Below are 27,591 nucleotides of genomic sequence, written 5' to 3' on the forward strand. Positions count from 1 at the left end.
AACCACTGCTACCATTCTGGTCTTTTTTTTCCCTCCTTCTACGCACGAGCCTTTAACGGAGTCAGGACCATACTGTGAATGTAAGTTCAGTTCCTGCCTTTTTCCACTAAAGTCCATTTAAAAATACTCCACTGCGTTCTCAGAAAGAAGGTCACCCTTAGTGAATAAACAAATTAAATAACAAAATGAATCAAAGTTAAATTTTTTTTTGATTATCCACTGAGCCCCTATTTCTCCAGCAAGAGAAAAAAAAATAAAATCACTCCAGCCAGCACAGAAACTCCCAAAGGATAGAAATCACAAGCTTATCTTATCTCTTACCTCTACTGTATTTTCAGTAGACATTTATGGTTTTGAACAAGCCACATAATTACTTTTTTTAAAATCAACAAGGGAATTTTATATCTACATCTTACTATTTTGAAGCAAGCCTTGGGAAGGCTTCGTCTTCTAATCTGCAGGTAGACCAGAGCATTTAAAAATGATTAGCTCACAATCATGGACCATGACACCCAACTGGAAGTCCTAGCTTGGGTTTTTTTATATCATGTCACCTATTCAGTGGAGTAAGCAAACGGCCTTGCCAGAGATGTACTGTGTGTCCTGAGCTACCTGGTTGGGAGCTGCCCTGATGTCTGCCCATGTCCCAGTGGAGTACCTAGGTGTTCATGTAGGCCCAACACTTTGGCCAGTAGAGAGCAGAAGAACCGCTCTGCCTAGCAGAAAAGACCATCCAGGATTAAGATCTGTGCACAATGCATTTTCTTTCCTATCTCTCACATTTTACACTTCATTCAACAAGTATGAATGTCCATGCCAGCCCTTATACCGGGTGCTGGGGACACAGGGGAGCAACACAGACATTCTGCCAGTTTCCATGGAGCTACAGTTTCCAGAGCATCTTCCCTTCCATTACTTTCACAGCCTGGGAGACAGGAAAGGCCATTACCGTTATTCCCATATTGCAGACAATAAAGCAAACATTCTTCAAAGTACTTTGACCCGTGTGATAAGGCAGAGGGGTTGGACTCAAACCTAGGTCTTCTGACTCCTAGCTCAGTGCTCTTTCTACTGTATCACTCACACCAATGAATTTCCTCTAATAGGCAACTGAAGTCTTTGGGATTATTCGTAGTCCCTCCGGCACCTTGGTTCTAACCGGGCTGCCTAGTTTCTGAGCCATGAGCCACCTTGGCTTCCACACAGCTGTATATGCCCTGATTTCTGTGTCCCTGCCTAGATTCTGACCCCAGACTTAGGCATCTTCCTGGCTCTCAAGAGAGCTTCAAAACTCTATTGAATCCTTCCCATTGGTACCATGATGCAACACACTGGAAGCTTCTCCTAATGTTCAATCTCCTCTCCACTTTTTAAAATAGATTTTGTTGGACTTGTGATCTCCCACCTAAAGATATTTCTCAGCCTCCTTTGCAGTTAGATGTAGCCATATAACTAAGTTCTGGCCCCTAGGGTAAAAGAAAGTGCTACTGCCAGGTCTTGTCCTTAAAATGACTACATGTGTCTCCACTTCTTTTCCCCCAGGAGATGGTAAAAATAGAAGCCTCCCCCTTCAACCACCAAGTGGAAGCCACATGATGAAGACTGAAGGCCTGAACCACTACCTACTATGGACTAGTTTCAGCCATTGTGTCTGTGGATCTCTTTAATACAGGAACTTGCAGTGTCCCAACTAAAAAGGTTTGAGTGACAGTAGTTCTACATTCTCCAAGTAAAGCCCCTCACTGCCAATTAAATACTTTAAAGAGGAGATTCAAAACACTTTTATAAAAAAAAAAAAAAAAAAGTGTTCCATCCAGGTTTATTTCGGGGAAAACTTCTAAAAAATAAAACTACCAGGACCTCAAATATGATTTATGTACAGACCACAGGAAAAACTGAGAGAGCCCAGAGAAGCAATCAGCCCCCTGTCTGTAATAACAAGACGGTAGAGAGGTCTAAGTGACAAGCACGACCAGTCCTCTCTCCTACAGCAGTTCACTCCATTCCTGGAAAAGGTACCAAGAGCTAAAATGATGTGAGCCAAGGCTAATTTCCCCATGGAAACAATGTGATAGCAGGAGCTTGTGTTCCTAACCAAGAACTTGATGGTCAACTTTTAAAGACATGACATAAATTTCATGTTTAATCATCTCTTAAAGCTTTTGGACCTTTTTTTTTTTTTTTTTTTTGGATTTAATTTATTTGAGAGAGAGAGAGAGAAGGAGAGTGAGCACGCATGTGCAGTGCATGAATGGCAGGGGGAGCAGAGGGAGAGGGAGGGAGAAGCAGACTCCTCACTGAGCAGAGAGCCCGATTTGGGGCTCGATCCCCAGACTCTGAGACCATGACATGAAACAAAGGCAGATGCTTAAGCAACTGAGCCAGCCAGGTGCTCTAAAGCCTTTGGGCTTTTAAAGCTAGAAGGGCTGTTGGTCCAAAAATATACCACAAAAGATATATGTGTATTCTATGCCATACAAAGCAGGTGCAAATCAATTAAACCCAACACAACAACCAATTACATGATCTTTTATTTATTCTGATTCACTAACAGTATATAGCACAAAATACTTCAATTTAATAATTCCTGCTGATTTTTGAATACAGTAAATCAGGTTATTTAACAAGATCTTTTTTAAAAATTTTATTTATTTATTCATGAGAGACACAGAGAGAGAGAGAGAGGCAGAGACACAGGCAGAAGGAGAAGCAGGCTCCATGCAGGGAGCCCGACATGGGACTCGATCCCAGGTCTCCAGGACCACACCAGGGACTGAAGGTGGCACTAAGCCACTGAGCCACCCGGGCTGCCCTAACAAGATCTTTAATAGAGAAAGCAAAGAGAATCTTGGGAACAGAGTAAAAGTTAAAGTCAGGAAAGCAGTGTGTAAGTCCTGGCTGTGCCACTGATGACTAGCTTTGGGATCCAGGGCAGTTGCTTAAACTCTCCAGATATGTCACAGCCTGAAAAATGAGTCTTTATAAAAACCTCTCCTCATGGGGCCGTGGTGAAGACTAACAAGAGAACACATGTAAAAACTACTTTGCAAATCACACACACAGAGGTAAGCAGTATTATCACAATCATGACATTTGCAAAGACTTTTGTGGGGAGATTTTGACAAGCATCATGATGAACACTGAGCAGACTACAAGGTAGGTGGCTACTTTTTGAAAAACTGACCCAGAGCAATCCCTTGCACTGTCTTCTTCTTGCCTTAAAATTCCCACATGCATTAGGCAGCAAGAGTTGGTCAATCTGCTGCATTCAGTGTTAGCATCCATTTGCTCGTGGGCTGTCAGCAGCTGGTGAGAGCTGCTCGAGGTCAGCCATGGGCTATGAAGAAGAGAGAGCTACAGTGAGCTGAGGTCACTGTGTGACGTGTCATTTATCAACCAAAAATGCCTTCTAAAGATCCACTGTGATGTCAGAAACCTCAAAACCAGGGTAGGGAGCATGTGGGGTGCCAGGAAAAGGTAGAAAGAAGATGGTAGTGTTGAGAGTGTAGGCTCTGGAGTCCTGGGTTTGAATCACAGCTTTTCTGTCCCCTGTATGTTATCTGAAGCATCTCTGGGTCTCAGTCTCCCTAAGCAGAAAGTGAGACTAACAGCATCCACCCCACAGGGCTACTGTATTAAATGGGTAAAGACACAGAAGCACTTTGCACAGTTCTTGGCAGATGGCAAATTCTCAAAGGTTAGGTATTAATAATAATAATATACAAACCTTACAAAACTAACAAAAATTAAGATTTGGCACATCTCCAATCAAAACTTTGCTACAGGCTTTAGAAGCAGGTATTACCTGGACGGCACGCTGGCTCACCCTTTAGCCCCTAGGCTAATTGAGGTCCTTCTGGATTTCTGCCTCATGCCCCAGAAGAGGTGAAACATCCCAGCATACCCCACTGGCCAGCTGGCTAGATCCTGACACTTGTTTTTCAGGTTCACAGATGCCCATCACTATCCTGAGAGGTGTGTGCAGAGGAGAACAGATTAACTTGAGTATCTCCGCCTAACCTTTCCAGCCATGCCCAGGCAGTGGTTTCCCATCTCTAAGAGTGAAATATAGCATCACCTTTAAAATATGGCCCTACTCAGCAAAGTGAGGCCCGTCAGCACCCATCTGGTGGACAGCGCCACATCCCTAAACATGCCCTAGAGGCAGGGGAAACTTCCTTCGATGCCCTCCAGGCTATCCCTGCAACACAAGCACCCCTTCACTCTGAAAACCTCAACAGGGCTCCCTTTAACCAGGGAGCAACTTTATAGCTTTCAAAACCCTTATTCTTTCCTTATCTCATTCCAGCATCAGACCCACACTCTAAGGGGTTGGACAAGAATTGTTACAACTGTTCCACAGATAAGGAACCAGCCACAGTTTGAGACGTTTATGTCATTTGACTTAGGCTACCTGGTGCTTAAGTAGCAGAAGCAGTCTAGAATGCAAGTTATCTGGTTCCTCATCTCGTATTCTTTCCAGAAAATGTGGGTATTTGTTTTTAAACATTCATAATGGTGCTTTGCTTCTGGAGGATTCATTAACCGAGGCATCTCGGTCACAGTACACTGCAGATTCCACATACTTGAAAGACACACAGGCAGATGTTCGCTGCACTCTAGAAATCTAAAGGGTGACGGAAAACAGCCATGTCAATTAACATAATTGACAATTCCCAGCTCCGGCTCCCTCTAACTCTCTGTCTGGATTCAGCTAGCAGCCTCCTAACAGGTCTCTACTGCAGCTAGTCCCCTCTTTGCTCTGATACAACTGAAACACATAGCTTTAGGGATAATTATTTCACATCACTGAAATCGTAATCATAACCACAGTAAAATGAACTTTAGTGGTTCTCCCTCCACTGCTTACCAGTCTCTACCTCACCAGGTAAACTCTGACTTGCCACTTAGCCTCACAGGGTTTCTCAACCTACAAAATGAAGAAGTAGGCTAAACAGAGCCTTGTCCACTTCCAGCTCATGACTCTAACACCCCAACCAAATCCAAATCCTGCATGTGAAGGACACTGAGAGATAGCAGGGTCCAATGGTCAAGAGCTTCCATGGCCTGGTTTTTAAGCTTACATCCTCAGCTTCTTAGCTAAATTGACCTTAGGGAGGTCACTGGACCCCTATGTGCTTCAAGTTCCTCATCTCTAAAATGATGCTAATAATAGTACCATTTCATGGGGTTTTACAGGCATTAAATCAGATAATACATGTGAAATGCTAAGGACATCATAAGAACTCTCTATATACTAGTAATTACTATCATCTGAAATGATGTGCTTCATGTTTAGGCATTGACTGATCTTCCAAACTTAAATTCTCACCACTGTTGGAGAACCCTCCATTCTAGGCAAGTCTCCGTTCCTGAATAGAGGTTGGTCATTCGTACTTCTGTGCTTTTAATTGTGCTATGTTCCCACCCATACACTCCCTGGAAATACCTGTGCTATCCACCCTTGTCTGTGAATCTGAAAGGTATACATTAATCCTGATCATTTCCATGAGGCCTCCTCCTCTCCATAAGAACTCACAAAAAGATCTCTTTGGTCTCTGAACTCCTGTAGTACTTACATATAGTCTAGCCCACTTCATTGGCTTTATACATGGCCTTGGATTATCTTCTATCAACAGATGAAACTGCAGGCTCCTTGGCTACAACTCTTTCTTTTTAAATTTTTTTAAAGATTTTATTTTTTCAGTAATGTCTACACCCAACATGGGGCTTGAAACTGCAAATCTGAGATCAAGAGTCATATGTTCCACTGACTAAGCCAGCCAGGCGCCCCTATAACAACTCTGCTCTCCTTCTTGGTTTAGCCTGAGTGCCTGGCATCTGGCCCTTCAGAGATGTGTTGACTGAATAAATGTGTAGTACTTATGCCCAAAGAAATACACAGTAAGTTTTCTTTTAGTTGACGCAGCTCAGCTATTGATTTGTGGCACTTTGAGGCCAATTAAAGATAACATAAAGATGAACATCAGCCAGGCTGGGACAACTGTGGCCAGTTAAGTCCCAATCATCAATAAAGATACTGATGTCTGGCCAACCTGAAGAAAAGAAGAACACAGATGTCAAAAGGATGTGGTAACCTAAACTCCAAAGTATGCTGGCAAGACCAAGCTCATGAGGGTTAAAGAGGGAAGGAAAGTTGAGGTTTCCCCAGGCTGAATTCATTCATTTAGTAAGTATTTATTAAGTAACTACTCTGTGCAGACACTGTCTTAGTTGCTGGGATTACATACAGCCGAGAACAAAACAGACACCATTCTCTGCTCCTAGTATAGCATCTAAGGAGGAAGGCCAGGTATGATGCCACCTTCCAGCTCCAAAGTGACAAGCAGCAGAAATTTCTTCCCCCAACTCCTTGCTGTGCCTTCACATAAGGAAAAAAGAAAAGAAAAGAAAAGAAAAAAAAAAACAAACCAAAACAATAATCAAATATCTCATTCACAGCTGACCAGAGGCCATGCTGAAAATGCTGTTTAAATCCTGAGGAGGCTTCCTTTGCTCAAATCTGGTGGGGAAATCTGCAGAAAAGCACCCTGTGCCCTGAGCCATGTGAGCTCTAACTCCTCCCTAACACCCTGCATCCCAGAGTCCTTTAAACAGCAAAGTTCTCAAATGGCAAATGTGGCTCATGACACCAAAGCCAAAGGCAGGGAGAGGAAAGGAGGAAGGGAGGGGTGGTCGTTAGCTAGTTTTCACCACTGCCAAACCTGAGACTCCTTTCTCCTTTGGAGCAGAAACCTCTTCTATCATCGAAAGCCTTAAAAAAAAAAATTTTTTTTTTCCTCCAGCAGGATACTGAAAATAGCTTTGCATTTAACATTTAAAATTGTTTTTGATCCCACACTCTTTCAGCTCTGCTCTCTCCTGCAAATTCGTTTCATTCCCTAAGGGCACTTAGAAGTATAATTCATAAGTAACAAACCATAGTCACCATTTTTATCCCCAAGAGTTAAAAAGAAAAACCAGTTTACATAATTATATGGAAGATAAGTTGGCCAAGAACACAGGAGTCTTATCTGGACCCAAAGTTCTAGGACGAAATTTCTTTCCACTCATTAAGAAAGATAGCAGATCAAACTGAGGGTGCAGACAGAGTGCGCAACTGCTGAGTAGCATACACCAGAGCTTCTTGAGCTCCTCATTATTTGCGTACATCTACTTCTTCAAGAAGAAATTGGAGGCAGCCATTTGGGGGCAGGTGCAAAGAGTGAAATATATGGATGTTTTCCCATTGTGGTGTGTAAACAGGCTCTTCTAACCAAGAAGGACCTGAGAAATCAAAGCTCAGTGAGGGCAGCTTACTCAAAGTTATTCAGCAAGTCGGTGGCCAAGACTGGGCCCCAGGCTTTCCCAGCTCCCATGGCAGGTCTCTCTCCCTTCTGCACGCCACAGGCTCATTTATAAATCTCAAAGGCAACAAAGGCAAGAATTCCTTTCATAAAATTTTTTGACAGACTGGAAAAATAGTAGGAGATGGGCCCCATTGATGCTAATAGTAAATGACCTATAATGCCATCTAGATGAGGGAGTCCGGCTGCAGAAGGCTTACTTAATTCATGCTGAGGATACTTTAGTACTAAACAGGATGGCTTCAACCACAGTCAGCAGGAAATGGTGTTTGTGGGCTCGCCTCGGAACTAAACCATCTGTTTCTATAGAAAAAGTTATCCCAGGTTTCAACTGCCTGACAAGTGAACTTTGGGAACAGACCTGTTTTTAAGATGGCTGTGCATGTAAAATAGAATTCTGAGGGCTGAAGCTCTGCACTAAACACAACTGAAACAGCAATAGTTGATGGTACATGCTAGGTGTGTATTTATGAGAAAACCCGTCAAGCTGTTAATTTATGTGAAATCTAAAGTTTTATTAAAAGCCTTTCGGTTGCAGAATGTAGTTAACTGCTATTTCTATAATACATAACTAAGGGCAAATGCTCCAATTCTGTATGCGAATATTTGCAGGGACCTTCTGGCACTGGGCCCAGGTCACAGGGAGGATAAAGTATCTGTACACAAGGAACTCATAATACAGTTACACAGGCCTCTACTTTCCTCATAAACAAGCTACTTGCAGCCTCAGGGCCTTTGCACTTGCTGTTCCCACTTCCTGGGACACTTTCCCCTCCTCCCCCCCAGATCTTCCTGCAGCTAAGCTTAAATATCACCTCTTAAGAAAGGCCTCCCCAGGGGACCCAGCTAAAGCAACCTCTCCCCCACCATTCATCATCACTATTGCTTTACTCTGTGTGGTTGCTTTCCACACATCTATCCACTACCAGAAGTGAACGTCTTCAACGTTTACTATCTGTCTCTTGCTGGGACTCTGTTTTGTTCACTGCTGTATCTTCAGAGCCTATAACAATCCTGTGCACACAGTAGGCATCCAATACACTACACTGAAGGAGTAAATGAGGAGAGTTGGAGAATGGGAAGTGATGACAAGATATTTATTTGTGAAACGATTAAAAAATGAGAGAACCAGCCATCCTGATCAGATACAATGTGATAATTTGCTAATTATGAAGTCCCACTGCTTCTGAATGAATGGCTGGCAATCAAAAGTGAAAAAGACAGAGTATGTACTATGTACGTAAAGGGGGCAAATGGCACCAGAGAAGGCTGCACAAAGAAGTGACATCGGAGGCAGGCTAAGACAAAGAGGACATACCCCTCAGGTCAAGGAGGGTTATGTAAGCAAAACAGACAGCAGAAAGGAGCATGGCATGGGTGGCCCAGGCAGGGGAGGGCAGAGACAAGCAGCACTGAACCTCTGGCTCCGGGCTTATTCTGGGAATGGGGGTGGGGATGGAAGAGCAGGGCGGGCGAGGGGGAACAGGGTCAGACTCTGGAGAGTCTGGAGCACTGAACACAGGGGTGTCAACCACAGGCTGCAGGCAACAGAGCTGTTTTTGGAAGGCAAAGTTGGCCATGTTGTATGGGAAGAATGGAAGGAAGCAGAGGGTAGAACAGAAACCTGGTCAGAAATGACCTCACTGGCCCAAGTATGAGGGGCAAAAAGAGCTTCTTCCCTCTACTTGGATATGAGGAAAACGGAAGTAAGCAAGATGTCAAGGAATTTATCACCCCCCGAAAAAGACAATTTCCAGAGTATTTCACAATAGCATTCCATGGCAGATTCAGGTCAACTTCCCATACATCCTACACTTGGAGCGCTCAAGGAGGATAACAGAGGTTCCAAACAATAGCTCTGAGGGCAGAGCATGTCTTTCCAGGCTTTCCAAATCCGAGATTAATTACATTCAGTATAGCCTGTGTTTATTATCTTTCTATTCTTTGGGGGAAAAAAAAGTGGTATCTAATTCCACTGTGCAGTATATATTTGAACATTATATAACACATTTTTATGTAACAGGTTCTTGACACAAGACAATGTTTCCCTTACTATCTAAATCTATTCGGGAAACAACTGGCATTAAAAATATATATATACACCAAGGCTGTTGATGCCTGTCTTTGGGTTAAGAAGCTGGGGAGAGGAGGAGGGAGGTGAGAGACTCTTGAAAAGGTCTCCTCCCCAGCGAGGAGCTCTGCAGATGGCTACAGGGGGGCAAGGGGTACCGGGCTCCATTCTGAAGTTCATCTCACGCCCGGAGCTGCCAGGGGAACGGCTGGCAGAGCCACACAAGGCTCATGTCAGATCAATGCCACAGACAGGCTTGAAGATGCAAGAGAGACAGAAGTGCACAAAGGGATGTGAGAAGAATGTTCACAAGCCCTCGGAACTGCTCCTGGGGTGAGATCGAAACCGCCATCGACTCCTGTTGCAGAGGACTTCAGTCCTGCAGGAGACAAGGTGCACAACCACATCTGTCAACAGTAAGACTAGTTACCAATCGGGGCGCCTGGGTGGCTCAGTGGTTGAGCATCTGCCTTCAGCTCAGGGCGTGACCCCAGGGTCCTGGGATCGGGTCCCACATCAAGCTCCCTGCAGGGATCCTGCTTCTCCCTCCGCCTGTGTATCTGCCTCTCTATGTGTGTGTGTCTCTCATGAATAAATAAACAAAATCTTAAAAAAAAAAAAAAAAAGATTGGTTACCCATCACTGCCTCCCGGCACAGGACTAGCCACTCACTGCACACGCACCATTTCATCTGGTGGCTCCCCCCAGCAGGTCCCAAGGACGGTGCTTAGAGAGCAGACTCTGGAGTCCTCTGGCCATAAATCCTGCCCCGCCCCACACTAGCTAAGTGACCTTGGGCAGTTTCCAAAACCACTACACTTGTAAAAAAAAAAAAAAAAAAAGAAAGATAATCATGTACCTACCTCATGGGGTTGTTGGGAAGGTTAAATATGTTAAGAAACATAAGGTGACTAACATCTTTGGTGCACAGAAAGTGTTCAATAAAATGTTAGCCACTAATACCATCAGTACTATTATTTCTATTTTGCAAATGAGGTAATAAGCAGCTAACTAATTTGCCCAGGTCACATATTTCAAACAGTAGTTGAAGATGTAAATAGATGGAAATGTTTTACTTGGTATACATACAAAATCCAATGGGTAGCATATTACCCAGAATAGGATATCCAGCAGACCTCCATCCCCTTCTTTAACCAGGCTGGATGAACATGAGTTTACGCTGTTTGAAAGGACAGCATGTACTAACGTAAAAATCATTTCTCATCATATGCCAGCACTCGACATTCCCCTAAAGCAAAGATGACTAAAGCTGATCCAATCTCATCCTTCTGACCACATTAAGTCCCAAACTCAAATCTCTCCTCCCTGTAGATCTAACTACTCCTGGCCATGTCCAACGCACGTCCCTGATGCACCCCATCCCCTCATCTCCTCCTCAAAGGATCATTAATTGAGATTGGACAAGCACATCCTGAAGGCGACTTGGGGAAATCAAGACGAATTCCCCCCCAAAGTGCTTAGCCTGAGCAAGGAGGGGAGCTAGTCCCCGAGACAGCCCAACACATGCAGCAGTGCCTACCAATTCAAGCTAAATCCAGGCCTTGGGGACACTGCTGCCAGGTGTGAGGAGGAAAACAACCACAATGAAGAAATAGCTCCTGGAGGACCAAGCTTTGAGCTGGGTCTTAGAGAAGAATAAGATTTTGGCATGAGAGAGTTGGAACATGGAGTGGGCCAAGGGCTGGTCCAGGGAACAGAGAGCCCCTCAGTTTGACTGGATAGTCCCGTGCAGACAGCCAGGCAGGCTGGATATGCTGAGGCAAGAAGGAGAAGGACCAAGAGCTAACACTCACTGAATGCTTGTTGTGTGCCATGAATAGCTTCATGTATTTTTAAATAGTTTTAACTCACTTAATCTACACCACAACTCTTTGAGGTAAGGACTCCAGCGATCCCAGGCTTATCACTGAGGAGACCAAGACCTAGCAAGCAAGGAACTTGACCACAAATCATAAAGCTGGTAAGGAAGAGTTAGGATGTGCAATCTGCACTTTTCACCACTCAAACAGACTGCCTCTTGGGACAGCTTGGGGGTCGAGGGGTACAGGCACCAGTGCGATGAGACAGCACTTGCAAGTAGCATGCAGCCTATGACTCCAAGATCACAAATGCTGGCTCCAGGGGCCATTAATGTGTACGATGAACCTGCTAGCAGCTGAAGCAGGAGAGACAGATTGGGACAGAAAATGGGACCCTGGGTGAGAGGAACAGTATGAAGAGCAGTGGGCAGGGCAAACACCCACCTTTAAGGGTGTGCAGGAAGAGGACCAAGAAAGCATCATGACCCAAAGGCTGAAGGAAGAGGGAATTTGAAGAAGGATGGAATGAAAGGTAGGGGAACAGCTGCAGAGGGACCCAGAACAACCATTCTGGATTAAGGACAGGCCCCTGGAATTCAAGACTTAAAGTTTTTGGAGATCTGTGAGAACAACAGAGAAGGGTTGTAGAGAGAGCAGCCAGAGGGTGGGAGTGACGGACAGAGCAAATGAGAGAGTGGAAGAGGTGAACGTTCACAGCCCTGCAAGAGGCTGCCGGGCAGGGAGAGGGGAGACAGACATCCAGATTCAGGGGTACCCTGTACAGACAAGTGAAAGCTGCCTGCTGCATCACAGGCCCACAGAAGGGCTGTTTTTCCCCCCCTTCTGTCCTTCCTCTACTAAATTGAGATGAATGCTTTTCTGGGGTTGGTGAGGAGGCTGAGGACAAACAGCATGGAGGATATTCAGGGGGCAGGACCCTGGCAGCGGTGGGAGGGCGTGGCAGCAGGCGCTGAGGGAGGGCTTCCTGTGTGCCAAGCATTTTACATGCACCATCTCCCTTGATCCTCACGCAGACTCCATGAGACAGGCACTGTTGCTACACCACAGGGGAGGAGCCTGTGCGCAGAGGGGTCAAGCACTTGTCTAATCAGAACCCAAGTCCTAAGTCCTGGCACCAGAGTCCAGGCTCCCGCCCAAAGTGAAGGTCCAAGAAAAAGAAACAGAAGAGAGAGATCCAGTTGCTTTTTCTGAACTGGAAAGAGAGGAGGAGACATGAGGGGGGTGGGGGGTGGCAGGACATTTTGAGCAAGAAGGAAGAGATGCTGACAGCTCAAGTCGGAGCAGGTCCTGTTTTGAGAGAGAAAGAGGAGAAAAGCCAGGGTGGGTGTTTGGGGTACTTTTGTTGTGACAAAGTGGCAAAGTGGCAATGAGGAAAGAAAAGACTGCAGAGGGTGGCGTGCCTGTGTTTCTGGGCTCTTCACTAAACCTCAAGGTCTAGAGAGGATTTTTTACTTCCCTGCCAGTATCTACCGTGATGCTAACTAAAATCATCCTGTAACTGTAACGTCGTAAGGGGCAGAAATTGTTTCTTTGATACTGACTTTCTCTAACCACCCTCAGAGCTGATGTTGCAATCGCAAACAGAAGAAAGCTCACAGAAGGAAAGCAACTCTTACACCAAAGAGAGATATTAAATATTTAGTTTTTATATATTCTCATGCAGTTTTGTTAACATAGCCAAGTCTTTCCACAGTGCTCGTTCATCGTGGAATACATAAATTGCACAGAGATTGCTGGCGTGGAAGGATAAATCTGAAAACACGGCCACTTCCTTTTCTTCCATGTGGTATGCAAACCTCTTCTGCAGAAGGCAGACAAACTCCCGAGTAGTCATCATTTTATAAATCATTCGAAATGGATTCTTTAAAAACCCCATCTGTTGTTCTGTTTAAGTTTCCTGTGAAAATAGGACTTCAGCTCAGATGTTCTGGAGGTAAATACCAACCTGAACTCAAACGTATTAAATATTAAGAGATGTAGAGGACTCTAGGGCAGGAGGTACCTTTGAGATCACCTATTTCAACTGCCTTACTTTCCATCTGAGGCAAACAGAACCCAGAGGGGTTCAGTGACTTGCCCCAAGTGGCACAGCCGTGAAAACCCAAATCTGGGCCAGAACCAGCATGTTCCGACTCTCAGGCTAGTGCTCTTCCACCGCTTGTTCCTTTCTCTCGCCTTCTCTTTAAACTTGAGGGGTTGGAAAAAGGCGTACATTTAACTACAGTTTAAATTATTCTTCTTCACTGGCTACATCTAACCATCAAAACAAAATACCTCCACAGATCCAGCTTCAGATGATATAGGCAATTCCAAAGCCTTCCAAATAGCTTCAACAAACTGTTTTGAAAGACTTACCAATAAAGTGAACTCAGTAACAGATCATGGACCAAAAAATTCAATATTTATGTTTGAAAAAAATATTTTTGGAGTTTCATTGATATGGAAATGTAATTTAACAGCAGTGACTTTTTTTTTTTTTTTTTTTCCTTTTACTTGCAAGCACGAAGAGCATGAGATTATTCTAAACTGCTCAGGAGCAGCACTGATTATTTTAAGCTCATGATTCAACCAGTACATTAATTAAAAACTCCACCAACCCAAATTGACAGATCCTGATATCAATGGGACCAGAAGAATTAAAATAATAGTTGTCACATAAAAATAGATTAAAGTGGGGGAACAGCAGCAGATGTCAGAAGGACAGGCAAGCCTTGTGGGAACCGAGATGCATCATCTAATGGGCAGCGTTTGTGGATTCTTAAAAAAAATAAATAAATAAATAAAAACGAAGACCCTGGAAATACAGCTACAGTCAAGACATGCTTCCTCACAAATACCGAATCTTATTTCTGGAAGCTAGGTGAGAAAACTCGGCTAATAACTCCAGGCTGGGGAGCAGCTCTGTAAGCAGGGAGCAGAGACTAGCAAGGCTCCTGGGCCGGGGAGGGGCCAGGGGCCGAGCAGAGGAGGGAGACGGGGATAGGGACGTGGAGGGAGGGTGTCAGCCTGGTCCCCCGTCGGCCGGGGCAGGCAGGGCCACCCGACGCCAAGGTCCAGGGCGCCCCTTCCCCCCCACCCCCCGCCCCGCGCCGGCCCTCGGACACCTGCCCGCGCCCCGCGCCGCCGGCTCCCGAGACCCCTCCGGGGGTCGCTGACTCAGGCCCCGCGGTCGGCACCCACTCCCACTCTTGCACTTGCACCGCCCGGCACACCGCAGCTCTCGCGGCTGTCAGCGCCGGCCCTCGCGAGCGGGAACCTTCCTTTGCTGACATCTGTCAAGCCCCGCGCTGGGGCCGGGCCGGCTGCGCCCTCCGCGGGGCTCCGGGGCTCCAGGGCTCCGCGGGCGGGCGGCGGGCCCACGCCTGGACGCCGGGCGGGCGGGACATCCCCGAGCCGTCGGGCACCTGCGCAGAGCCCCACGGAGGATGCTCCCGGGGCCGCCGGGGACACGGGCGGCGCGGGCCGGACGAAAGTTCGCGGGCTGAGGTCCGCCCCAGCCGGGGCCCCACATTCCCGGGGGGGGGGGGGACGGGGGGGAGGGCAGCGCCCGGGCCCCGCGACGGGACAGGGCCGAAGGGGCGAGCGGACTCGCGCTCCCCGAGCCCGACGGAGACGCCCTCCCGCCCCCTCCCAGCCCCGCAGGCTCTGGAAAGGGAAGCGCAGGAGATGGCGAGGAGGGAGGGCAGGAGAGGCGCTGCTCGCCCAGCGCCCTTGGGGGTGCAGCCGTCAAGAACGGTCCACTCGGGGGTCCCCCCGGCCCCCCCACCCCCCGCCCCAGCTCCCGGGGATACATCCTGAGACGCGCCCTGAGCCGGATCCTGGCTCCCCAAGGGCGGAGCTGCCCCTTTAAGAGGCAGCTGGCGGCTGCCTCCCGCCCCGGCAGGTAGCGATGCCCGCGGAGGGGAGGTGGGCGCTCCCGCGGACACTCTCCGGTCCCTTTAAGGGCGCCTGCGGCACCTCTGCCCGCCCTACCCTGCAGCGCCAGCCCCCGCGGGAGAGGATGGGGGCGGCCGCGCGCGGCGCCTTTAAGGGGCGCAGCCTCCCCGCGGCCGGGTGGGGGCAGGGAGCGGGCACGGGCCCTTTAAGGCCGGCAGCGGGCACGTCGGGCAGGGCGCCCCGGCGGCCGGGCTGCGCCCCGGGGCGGTGGCGGGGGCGCCGCGCCTGCCCGGGTGCTAACGGCCCCCGACGGGGAGCGCGGGGCCGCGCCGCTGGCCGCCGCCAGCCCGACACTCACCGAGGCTCGCGGGAGCGCCCGCGTCCGCGCCCCCACTCGGATCCCGCGGCGGCGGCGGCGGTGAGTCCGGCGCGGGTAAACAGGCACCTCCGTCCCTGACCTACTTTCTGCCTTCCCTAAATGTCGCACCACTAACCTACTTTCCGACCAATCCGCTCCCCGCCGGCCCAGGCCCGGCCCCCCGCCCACCAATCGCGGCGCCCAACCCCCCTTCCCCGCCCACCAATGGAGGAGCCGCGGAGCCCGGATACCTGCCTCTCCCCGCCAGCCAATCCGGGCGCCCGAAGGGAGCCGGGCTCGGCGGCCGGCCCCGGCCAATCGGCGCGCGGCTGCGCGGCCCGCCGGCCAATGGCGTGGCAGCCGGGCAGCCCGCCGGCCAATGGCGTGGCAGCCGGGCAGCCCGCCGGCCAATGGCGTGGCGGCGGGGGGCCGGGCTACCTGCCGCTTTCCCGCCACCAATCACGGGGCGCCCGGGAGCGCACGCCCCGACCAGCGCACCAATCGGCGCGCCTCCCCCGGATTTCCTCGCCCCGGCCGCGTCCCTGCCCCTTAGGGCTCGGGCTCGGGCTCGGGCTCGGACTCGGGCTCGGGCTCGGGCGGCCGCTGCGGGCGCGGACGCCGCGCTCCTCGGGGCGCCGGGGCTGCCCCTCTCCGCCCGGGGCCCTGGCGCGCGCGCTCTCCCCCCCTCCTCCCCCTCCTGCCCTCGGGCACCCTGACAACAACCAAAAAAAAAAAAAAAAAAAAGAAAAGAAAAGAAAAACCCAGCAGCGCCTCCTCGCTCGCCTCCCTCCGACTCCATCTAGGAAACCAGTCTTGGGAACGCAGAGCGCCGGACCCCGAGCAGCCGGGCTTGCGGGGTCCAAAGGGAGCGCGGCCTCGGGGTCTGCAGAGGCGCCCCGCCCCGGCCCCCCCCCCCCGCCCCCGCGCCCCTGCGGCCGAAGGCTGGCCCCGGGAGCGGACGGAAGGGAACGGCTACCAACAAAATGAACGGTCTCCTCGCAAGGACCCGTCGCAGGTGCTGAGAAGACGCGAGCCGTGGTTGTGCACCCCAAGCACTTAGCAGAGGCCTCCAGCGCGAACACCTCCACCTTCCAGATGTTGGGCCCCCCGCGCGGGACGGCGACGTTCTTCCCCGCCTTCCTCTCACTCACCCCGCGCCCCTCGGGCGCCTCCGGGGAATGGGATGGACGGCTGGGGGCAGGGGCCTGACGCCTAACCGAGTGCTTGAGGCAAGAACCAGTGGATGCAAACCTCTGCCCTCAGCTCCATGACCCAGACCAGCCCCTCTGACGCTGGAAGTGTAGCCTCTTTCCTTGAACACCAGACACTGCCTTTCAATTGTAAAAATCCTTGCTGTCCCCAGCTCACTGCCAGGCACGGAGTGGTTGCCCAGTACGCGCCTGCGGCCGGTGTATTGACTGTTGTCGAGGTCACCCAACGTCACTGGTAGCTCACTATTTTTCCTAAATTTATATGCAGCTGGGATCTGATTGCTGTTTACTTCGTCCCCGCCCTGATCTCCTAAGGAAACCACTCTACCGAAGTGGCATTTCTAGCAATGCACTTAACAAGATATTCGCGGACAAGATGAAGAAACATAGGCCCGGGTTCTAGTATATAGTTGATTGTAGTATATATACTAGCCCGGGTCTAGTATATTAATTGGATGAATAAGTGGTTAGGTAGGTTAAGTAACCATAACCTACAGACGCTGACTAATGAATCCATGTGCTAAATGCTTTCCCTGCAGCTTCTCCCTTGCCCCTCACAACCCTACCTTACAGATGAGGAAACTGAAGCTCAAAGCGTTAACCAGCTAGTCCAATATCACGCAGTAGGTGGCAGAACCAGAAACCAAACCCAAGTTTATTTGACTTCAAAACCTTCATACCATACCAGTTCCCATCAAGAATGACAGACGGACTGGGTGACGGGCACTGAGGGGGGCACTTGATGGGATGAGCACTGGGTGTTATTCTATATGTTGGCAAATTGAACACCAATAAAAAATAAATTATTAAAAAAAAAAGAATGACTGACAGCTGTCTGCAGGGCCTAGGCTTCAGGACTTTTATCGGTGCTCCGAATGAAAACCCAGACGGTTTGCATCACATTTCTAGATGACACAAAACTAGGAAGGGAAGAGGTGTTGTTGCATAGCATCAGCCAAATGCAATCTGGGAGCAATGGGCTAGCTCTCCCAGGGATAAATGTGGAGGGGGGGGTCCCACCCTGGGAAACTAAATGCAGAAAAGCAGAGGTATCTAAACAGATGCTTGTAAGAGCAAACCTAATGGGTCTTAGGGGGCAGACAATGCGATCTGAGTCCTCAGTATGGCTGCCCAGATAAATGGATGCTTGTCTTAGGCTGCATCGATAAAAGTCTGACATGTGAAAGCAAGTTGGGTGTTACAGTACCACCCAGTGTTGGTCATCACACACATAGTGTCTCCAGTTAAGGTCTGGCAAAAGAAAAGTAAAAACAGGCACAAGGAGAGAGACCAGGAAGTCAAGAGGCTGGGAATATGTCATATGAGGAAAGATTAAAGGAAGCAGAAGATTTTTGCCCCAGGAAGTATAAGATAACTGTCTTCATACATGTGAAGGGCTGTGAAAGAAGAGAATTAGGCTCATTCTTCAAGCCCTGAAGGGTGGAAGGGGGACCTGTAGTAGAACCTCTAGAATGAAACAATATGAAGAGTTTTCTAACTAATAGAACCTCCTCTGCCTTGATAAGTTGAATCTCCTGTACAGAAAGTGTCTACATAATAATTGGATGACCATGTGGTGGGACGGGGCCTGGAACAGGTGTCCTTCTAGGGCTCTGCCTCTCTGAGATGACATGGTTCTACCTTCATACCTTGGTCCTCCTCTTTTAAAGTTTATCACCCTGACTTTTCAGTGTACCCTCAGTACCCTCAGTACTTTTCAGTACCCTCAGTGGCCCAGCTACTGTTTCTCCTCAAGTGACCCTGTTCTCCCATAAGTAGCTATAGTTGTGTTTATTTGTTTGTTTTCTGTTGGAGATCCCAAGCAACCTCCATCTTCCACTGGGACTCACTTCCCTTTTATTTTCTACCTACCAGAATACTGGTTTTTAATTTTCTGGGCACTGTTAAGGTTGAAGTATTGTCCTGAATCTAAAATTCAGTGGGCATGAATAAAATTATATAGATAAAAGGAAGGGGATAGGGAACATTTATTGAGCACCTACTGTGTACCATGTGCTTTAGATACATTATCTAATATACTATCCTCATTAAGTCCAGCAGTTGATATGCTTACTCTCCACACTTGCCTAACTGGATGACTTTTATCAAGCAACACTAGTTTCCTCATCTGTAATATGGGGTTAATCTAGTATCTACTTCACAAGATTGCTGTGAGAGTTAAATGAGACAATAGATAGAAAATCCTTAGCATAGTACCTGGCACACAGGAAAGATTCAATACATACTAGGTTAGCAATTTATGAAAGAGGTATTTACTGCACCCACTTTACAGATAAAACCAGTGAGGATAAAATAGTATAATCCACAGTAGTTTCCCAAACTCTGATCCAATGGTCAGATCCCTTAGAATTAACTGAGGAGGTCTTTTTTGTTTTGTTTTGTTTTGTTTTGTTTTGTTTTAATACAGATTCTCAAGTCCTAATTTGGAAGATTCTGATTCAAAATCTTTGGTATCTGAGAGGCAGTCCTATTTGGGAACTGCTAGTCTAATGGAATAAATCCAGACCCCAAAGTCAAACAGACATGAAGTCAAATTTCAGGACTGCTAGATTGAATGGAGGAGCCAATAATAGGACCAGGAAGTTAGGTAGTTGTGGTCTCTTTGGAAGGAAGCTGAGAAGTCCTAAGACGGACGTATTTTTCTGTAGAAAGCCAGGTAGGAATGGGTTGCTAAAAATAACATTAATAACAAAGAAATTTTAAAAAATAACAACAATATTTACTACAGGTTTACAATGTGTCAATGCTATTCTAAGAGCTTTATATGCATCAACTCTTCAATTCTCTCAAACCCCTATAAGGTAGATTCTTTTCTTATTCCTATTTTACAGATGGGAAAACTGAAGCACAGAAAGGTCCTGAGATCCCAGGCTAATTAGGCAATCAGAACCCAGAGCCCACACTCTTAACTGCTTCAGCAAATCACCTCTTCCTTTAGACAATTCCTTTGAGACAATTCCTTTGGAAAAGGAAGAAACTTTGTATTTTAGAGACACAGATTTAGGAGTCATCAATTCAAAGGTGGTGAGTTGCTTGGGTTTCTTATAGAGAAAAGAATGCCCAGAACTATGCCTTAGGGATAAGGGTGTCACCGCACATTTAGGCAATGCGAGAAACGGAAGCCTCTTCAACAAACTTAAGCCCAGAGGGGGAGGTTTATTGGGAGGAGATAAGAATATTTCATGGTGTGAAGCACAGCTAGCCCTTCGAAAGGACCAGAACCGAGGTGCCATTGGCACGAAGCAGTTCCCATCTCCTCCTTCGTTCTCTTCACCTCTTTTCTTCAGGGTCATGCATCCTCTGGACTTGTCTTCCCTCTGTGCACTTTATGATTCTCTTTCCCTATAGCTCTTCACCCTCCACCCCATTTGTACATGGCCCTTCGTGAATGCTTTCAACGACTGGCTGAGAAAGGGAGAACAGGAGAGGCTCAGACAGGTCATTCTCAAAGTGGGGGACATGGACTGAGCAAGATTCCCCAAAAAGTGCCTACTGAAGTGAAAGAAGAATCAGAACAGGAGAGAATAGAGTAAGAAGAGCAAAAGACGTAGTGAGTAAATAGCTGGGTTTGGGAGACTTCAGAAGAAAGTCTCAGCAGACAAGTTTAGAAGATCAAGGAAACTTATGACTGGCACAAAGGTTTTGGGTAGAACACCTAAGAGGTCGACCGTAAGAAAGCTATATTATGGGACACCTGGGTGGCTCAGCGATTGAGCATCTGCCTCTGGCTCAGGTCATGATCCGGGGGTCCTGGGATTGAGTCCCACATCGGGCTCCCTCCAGGGAGCCTGCTTCTCCCTCTGCCTGTGTCTCTGCCTCTCTGTGTCTCTCATGACTAAATAAATAATCTTTTTAAAGAAGAGGAGAAAGAAAGAAAGAAAGAAAGAAAGAAAGAAAGAAAGAAAGAAAGAAAGAAAGAAAGAAAGAAAGAAAGAAAAGCTGTTTTGCTAACACTGCGTCTTGACCCACAAGATCTACCCTAGGAAATGAGGGAAATCATGGACAGAAATGAGTGAAGACAACATGGTGCCAGAGAGTACAGATCACTTTTTGAAGATTTTTGTTATTCAAGGAGAAATTAGGAAAAGAATCATAGCTATCTCAGCAGCTAACCCAACCAAAAGTGGTTTTTGCTTATATGTGTCTGTGTGCCTTTTTTTTTTTTAACCCAGGTTGACTATCTGGGCAAACGAAAATGGAACTTCTAAAAATCAGGCCTCAGTGGGCTGACTGGTGTTTATCACTCTTTCAGCTCCTTTTGAAAAAGAATTTCCTTGGCTCTTTTTTGAATGGGATGGTCATAGCAGCCCAGAATGGGGGAGCAGTAATACCTCATTTGGAATGTGTCCTAGACCGTGTAATCGGGCTTTAGGCTAGATCTTGCTTGCAGACATGGCCAAGATTCCAGGGATCTTGGTGCTCAACTGTCAAAGGGGCCTTTCCACTTGGCTGAGGGGTGTTTGCTAGAGGGAGCTAAAACACCAGGGACCACATCAGTTCTCAACAGAAACCCTGAAGAACAAATAGACGCTGTCTTCAAAAAACTGGCATAATTTTTGCCCTGCTTTGCTAGAATGGGCAGCACTAAAATTCAATCTCTGGATAATATATTTACATGCATATTATATATATTATTATTTTAGTATATATATGTGTGTATGTTTGAATGTGTGTGTGCATGTGTGTGTATGTGTGTGTGTGTATCCCTTCAAGTTAGTAAAGCAAAGTGAAGTGTTAAGTCACTTAAGAAAAGCATTAACTAAAAAAAATTATAATATGCTTTTGAAAAAGAAAACGAGATGGATTGAGGGATTTTACCTAACATATTATCAAAGAATACTACCATGGTCATTAGAATAGTCTGGTATTGGTTTAGAAACAGATCAAGAGGGACACTTGGGTGGCTCAGTTGGTTAAGCAGCGGCCTTCAGCTCAGGTCATGATCTCAGGGTGTCTGGCTCCCTGCTCAGTGGGGAGTCTGCTTCTTTCTCTCCCTCCCCCTCCCCCAGCTTATGCACGCATGTGCTCTCTCTCAAATAAATAAATGAAACCTTAAAAAAAAAATAGATCAAGAGATGAATGAAAAAGCATAGCATCTAGAAACAGACCCAAAAGATGTGAAAATTGAATATAATATAAAGGTAACTTTTAAATTATTGAAAAAAAAATGTGGAGTTTTCGATAAGTGCTATTTAAACTAACTAACCATATGGAAACACATCATTTGCACTCTACCCTAATCCTTACACTAAAATGTAACCTACCGTTGTTTAGGATTTAAATGTAAAGAGTGAAATCTATAAAAACACTGGAAGAAAATATGGGTACAATTTTTACAAACTTGAAAGATCTTTCTAAGCATAACACAAAATCCAGAGACCACAAAAATGAAAGTGGATTACACAAATGCGTACACACAAATGCCATGAACAAGAGAAAGGGACACCAGCAAACAGGTCCATAACACACTGTTAAAGAAGGCACCATCTACATTCCAGTTAAAAGGTCAGAAGTTGGGTAATGAGATATAAGCAATGCTTCTAAGGGCGTTATTTAAACCTGTCATTCATAGAAGACTTATTCCTCCTTGGCAGGCAGGGGGCGGGGGCTGTGCAGGGACAGAGGGAGAGGGAGAGAGAGAGTCTTAAGCAGATTCCACACCCAGTGCGGAGCCCTGCACAAGACTCTGTCTCACAACCCTGAGATCATGACCTGAGCCAAAAAATCAAGATTTGGTCACTTAACCAACTGAAACATCCAGGTACCCCAAGAATTACTCTCCTTAAAGCGTTACTCCTTGTAAAGTTGTCTTATTTCCTTGGCCTTCTCTTTGGTTTTTTGGTTGTTGCTGTTGTTTTAAATAAAAGCCAATAATCCCCCAGCACTAACCCAAGCAACAAAGCCTGTTTCTGGGTCCTTTACTTCACTCCCATCTATCAAGGATGTGTGTGTATTATAAGAATGATTGCTGCTAAAATCCCTCCTTTCTCTTTGCAATTAAAAAAAAAGACAAAACATCCATTGCTTTTTTTAAATTCAGATTACAAAACTAATACATGTTTGCGACAAAATATTGGAAAACACATGTAGAAAAAAGCATGAAGAAGAAAATAATCTATAATCTCATTAAGCAGATATAACTCCTATTAAAATATTGATATATTCTCTTCGCCCAGTGTTCTTTGTAATTATATTGTGATTGAAGTTTTATCACGCTGAAATTTTTTTTTTGTCATCCTGCTTTCTAAAATTGACCTACTGTGAATATTCCCCTGTACCAGTCACCCTTCTACAACATAATGTCCGAATGGCTATGGTATATTCCATTGCATGGAGGAATCATACACCATTATGAAATACTCTCATTTCTAATTGTTCTTCATTCTAAACAGTTCTGGGTAGACTAAAGGCTTATGAGATGGTCCCACAGCTTTCCTACCCTATGTCATACTGGGTTTCAAAGAATGACTCAGTATTGACAGGGAATAAAACTTACATATTTTTTTCTTGATGGTTTTTGTGTTTTCTCCTCTTGGTGCTGCTTCTTTCTCCCTAAGTCATAAATCACATGTTAAAGACACAAGAAAATTTATACGCGGTCCAATTAAAAACAAAACTGGAAATGGCTGTAGCTTGATAAGTGGTCTTTATGAAATTTATTACCCCAATTCTGCGTTTCAAAGGGCACTCCAGCTATCAAAAGGATTGATTTGCAATAAAACTTACTGTTAATAAAGATATCCAAATCTTGAGTACAAATAGGGTCATTGAGTTTTGATTGTATTATTATTTTTTTCCCTTGTGCTGTGTCTTTTCCTTTATATCCCTATTGCTGAATAATCTCTTTTTGCATTTGTATTTCTGCCAGGGAGAGGCAAGGAAATATAATCAAATGCTATTTCTTCTCAGACCTTCGGAGATTTGGTAGGTGGCAAAGTTGAAAGTCATCAGCAAAACAAAGTTGTACAGTGACCCCAGGGCTTGTAAATCTCTCTCACTCTCGATGCCTTTGTCCATATTAAACTGGCTCACACCTGCTTCGCTGCTTAAAGGTCACTTCCTCAGGGAAGCTTTCCCTGACCTCCCAGTCATAAAAAGCACTCTGTATTTCCTCTCTCAAAGCGCTATCACACTTGTGATAATTTCTTGTCTTCCCAAAGACTGTGTGAGCCGGATGCCATGTCTCTGTGGTTCACTCATCTCTCCGATAGCTATCAGAGTAGCAGCACCTTCACAAAAATGAATCTTGTTTGGAGGAATGAATAAACACCAATGAAGAGACATAAAAGTACCTGTTCCATGCATAAAAGAGCTGTACCTGTTCCATGCATACGCATGTGTCCTTCCATAGGCAAGCGAAGACACAGGAATCACTCCCTCCAAATTCCCACTCCACTTCAAAGAACACTTCCCAGACTACCCTTTCTGAAATAGAGCTTTCTTCCACTCATGGCATGAAGAGCCACAGGGAAGAAAGGCAGAGCCTTGGAAACATAGCCAATGGTATCATAACAGGGCTGTACGGTGACAGATGGCACCTACCTTTGTGGTGAGCCTCGTGTAAGGTATAAACTTGTCCAATCACCCTGTTGTACACCTGAAACTAATGTAACAGTTTGTGCCAACTAGCCATCAGTACAAAAATACATAAAAACTAGCAGCTGCCCCATTTTACCCCATCCCTGCCCTTCTCTACCCCTTTACCTTCTTGACCTTTTGTTGATAATACTTACCACTACCTGACATTTTGTTATGTACTTAATTATGGTATGTTCTCTGTGATGAGGGTGTGAGTGAAGGGGCATTTTTGCTACTCTCTCTTCCACACCTAGAAGAATCTCTAACATACCGTTGATGTGTAATAGATGTTGGCAGAATGAGTGAATGAATAAATGAGTGGGTGAGATTCCACAGTGTAGCCTTATTGGGCCATTGTGGTCTCTGAGTGGCCATGGACTTCAGTAAAACTCATTACATGATAATGCAGGAACAGATGAGCAAACACTTTTTTTTTTCATTTTTTCCCCTTTAATCAATTGCACTGTTCCTGCCACGTGTTAGCCATTTATACAGTTGTCACTACTAAAATTGTTGATTTATCACCTAACCACGAGGTGACAATACACCCAAATCAAGTATTTCACGTAGTATAAAAAGAAACAAGAACAAGGGGTTCCTGGGTGGTTCAGTTGGTTGAACATTGGACGCTTGATTCTGGCACAGGTCATGATCTCAGGGTCATGGGATTGAGCCCCACGTCGGTCTCCACACTCAGTTGGGAGTCTGTTTGGGATTCTGTTTCTCTCTCTGTCTCCCTCTGCACCCCTGCACTTTCTTCCTCACTCTCTCTAAAATGAATAAATAAATATTTTAAAAAAGGAAGAAACAATAACAAACTTTTCTGAAAGTTATAAGGGGAATGGTTTGTGTGTGTGTGTGTGTGTGTGTGTGTGTGTGTTGTGTCCTTTTATTTTTTGTCAGAGTCCAGCAAGAAGGGGTAAGAAGTTGATTTGCCTTTGAAAAAATACATAGTTTTATCACCAGGCTAAGATATCATGCCATCCTTTAAAATGTTAAGTACAAAGTTATAACATAAGTACATAGAAAAAGTCAAAGAAAATGATGTTATAAATAATGCTATATGAAAAGACCCCCATCACATACAGAGTAAAATTTTGTAAGTAAGATGTATATATATGGACCAATTTGCAAGTGTCCATAGAGATATGTTAATAATTTTATTGAAGAGTTTATGGGACAAACTTTCTGCAAAGTTGTTTATAATAATAAAAATGATTTTAAAAGGAAACCAGGAAAGCCAAGTGTTGCAGAATACTTCATGTATTCTCTGGCATCACTTCATGTTATTCTGGTTTTGTCTCCTTAAAGTCACCAGTTATCCAAATTGTACAGCCTTTGAGATAACTTGCCCTGGTTGAGCTGGGATCCCTGAAAAATCATATGTGATCTATTCTTAGGTGTTGGAGCCTCCTTTTGTCTCAATAAACTAATTGGGAGATAACAAGAGTCACATTTTGAATGTCTAGTTCCAAGATGAAATTGAAAATAACTTATAGCATATTAGTGGTGCTTAGATTTATTTTTATCTGCAGATATTCTCTACCCTGAAGCCCTCTTTCTGGCTGTGTAGGAAATAAGGGACCTGTTAAAAGAGCTACAAGACCTCCAAACTATAAAACCACAATCCCACACCCCACACTAAGTCATTGCCTTATCCAAGGGTCCCAGTCTGGGCCCAAGAGAACAAGTTTCATTTTTTCCCAGGGGCCATGGTCTCAGAGACTTCATGCTTCCTAGGGGCAGCAGGTTTTAGAAAAGGAAGGCGACTAGCTCTATTCATGGAACCCATACCACATTTATGCCTCCACTCTCTTTCCCTATCATGGGTGCCACATTGGCATCTTGGAGAACTGGCCATAATTCCTGGCTCATTACAAAGTTTAGGAGTTAACCCTTCCAGGTAGGTGAAGCTAAAAGAGTTGGCAACCTCCATGTTAAAATCACCTTTCCTCCTCTGCCCCTGCCTAATCCTAGGATTTAATGATTTATCTGATAACGATTTCATTGTAACCAGGGGAAAATACATTACGACTCTCAATCTATTTAATACTTCAACCCAGGTTTTAAGCATCCAGCTGTGTTCAATTGCAAGGCATTAAATATTTTCATATTTCACAAATGGGGCTCTTTGACAATGATGAATGAATGAAGTACAATGCAACTATTTTTAGTATGGTAATTGTAATTAAAAGGCAGTGGTATGATAATCTTGCCCAAGCATGTCTGAGATCTCCCTTCCATTTTCTCAAAACAATACTTGCTATGTCTGTTTGCAGAGACTTGTTGCTTGTTTTCCTTCTGGTAAAGAATAGGTAACTCTTGACATTCTTCTATAACAAAGTGATTGGTGTGTCTGAAATTGTGGTTTTGGCCAGACACAATACTCCTTTTCTCTATTACTTCATTTGCCCCTTCTGAGGAATGAAATTTCTTTTCCGCATATAGTGGTAAATTACCATGAACCAAATCAATTTCTTAGGAAAGTAATTCTACTATATATCTATACATTTTTTAAAAGAATAAACAGGAAGCATACCTGATAATAACAGTAACTGGGGTGCCTGGGTGGCTCAGTTGGTTAAGCATTTGCCTCTGACTCGAGTCATGATCTCAGGGTCTTGGGATTGAGCCCCACATCAGACTCCCTATTCAGTGGTAGTCTACTTTTCTTTCTGTGCTATCCCTTTCTATATATAATAAATAAATATAATCTTTAAAAAAAACAGTAACTAACACTTTTGCAGGGTTTTATATAGTCTCTATATATTGATGTAAGCCAACACAACTGATACAACAACTCTAGAGTTTTTATTTCATCTTCATTTTATAGGTGAGGAAATTGATGAATAATAGCAAGGTTAAGTAACTTGTCCAAGGTTCTCATCAAGCAAATGGCTGAGCAAGAGTTCAAAACTAGGCATCCAGCTCCAGTCTCCAACCTCAATCTACATGCTGTCCTCACAGCAGCAACCCCAACATCTAGGCATTGCCCCCATTTGATGGATGAGGCCACTGAGGCTTGGAGAGATAAAGTTATTTGCCCAACATTGCAAAAGTGGTAAGTAGCTAACCTAGATTTCAATCCAGGCTTCAGGTCTCTTTGGCTCCAATGTCTGTGTTCTTTCCATTACCAAAATAATGCAGTCCAGGCTGGTGTGAAACTCAATCACCACAAAGAATTTTTTTCCCTATTAGAAATATTTTCAGACTTCCAAAGGATCATCTTCAAAATGACTGGCTGCCATTCATTACATCTGAAAGTTAA

At 45.6% G+C, this 27,591-nt stretch overlaps 1 protein-coding gene across 12 annotated transcripts in view; it reads right to left on the bottom strand.

Annotated features, from left to right (window-relative positions):
- BMAL1 (basic helix-loop-helix ARNT like 1) overlaps positions 1 to 15,675 on the bottom strand; it is a 102,873-nt gene extending 87,198 nt beyond the window's left edge. For 4 of the 12 annotated variants that reach the window (XM_077866415.1, XM_077866410.1, XM_077866413.1 and 1 more), the window contains exon 1: positions 15,514 to 15,673. The gene's annotated coding sequence lies outside the window, so the exon portion shown is untranslated. Of the gene's footprint in view, positions 1 to 15,513 lie in introns of all 12 variants that reach the window. The other 8 variants (XM_077866407.1, XM_077866408.1, XM_077866406.1 and 5 more) reach the window with 4 other exon arrangements.
- Between the last annotated feature and the right edge of the window lie 11,916 nt (positions 15,676 to 27,591).

Source organism: Canis aureus, chromosome 23 (assembly GCF_053574225.1).
Source record: "Canis aureus isolate CA01 chromosome 23, VMU_Caureus_v.1.0, whole genome shotgun sequence".
Lineage (NCBI taxonomy): Eukaryota > Metazoa > Chordata > Mammalia > Carnivora > Canidae > Canis > Canis aureus.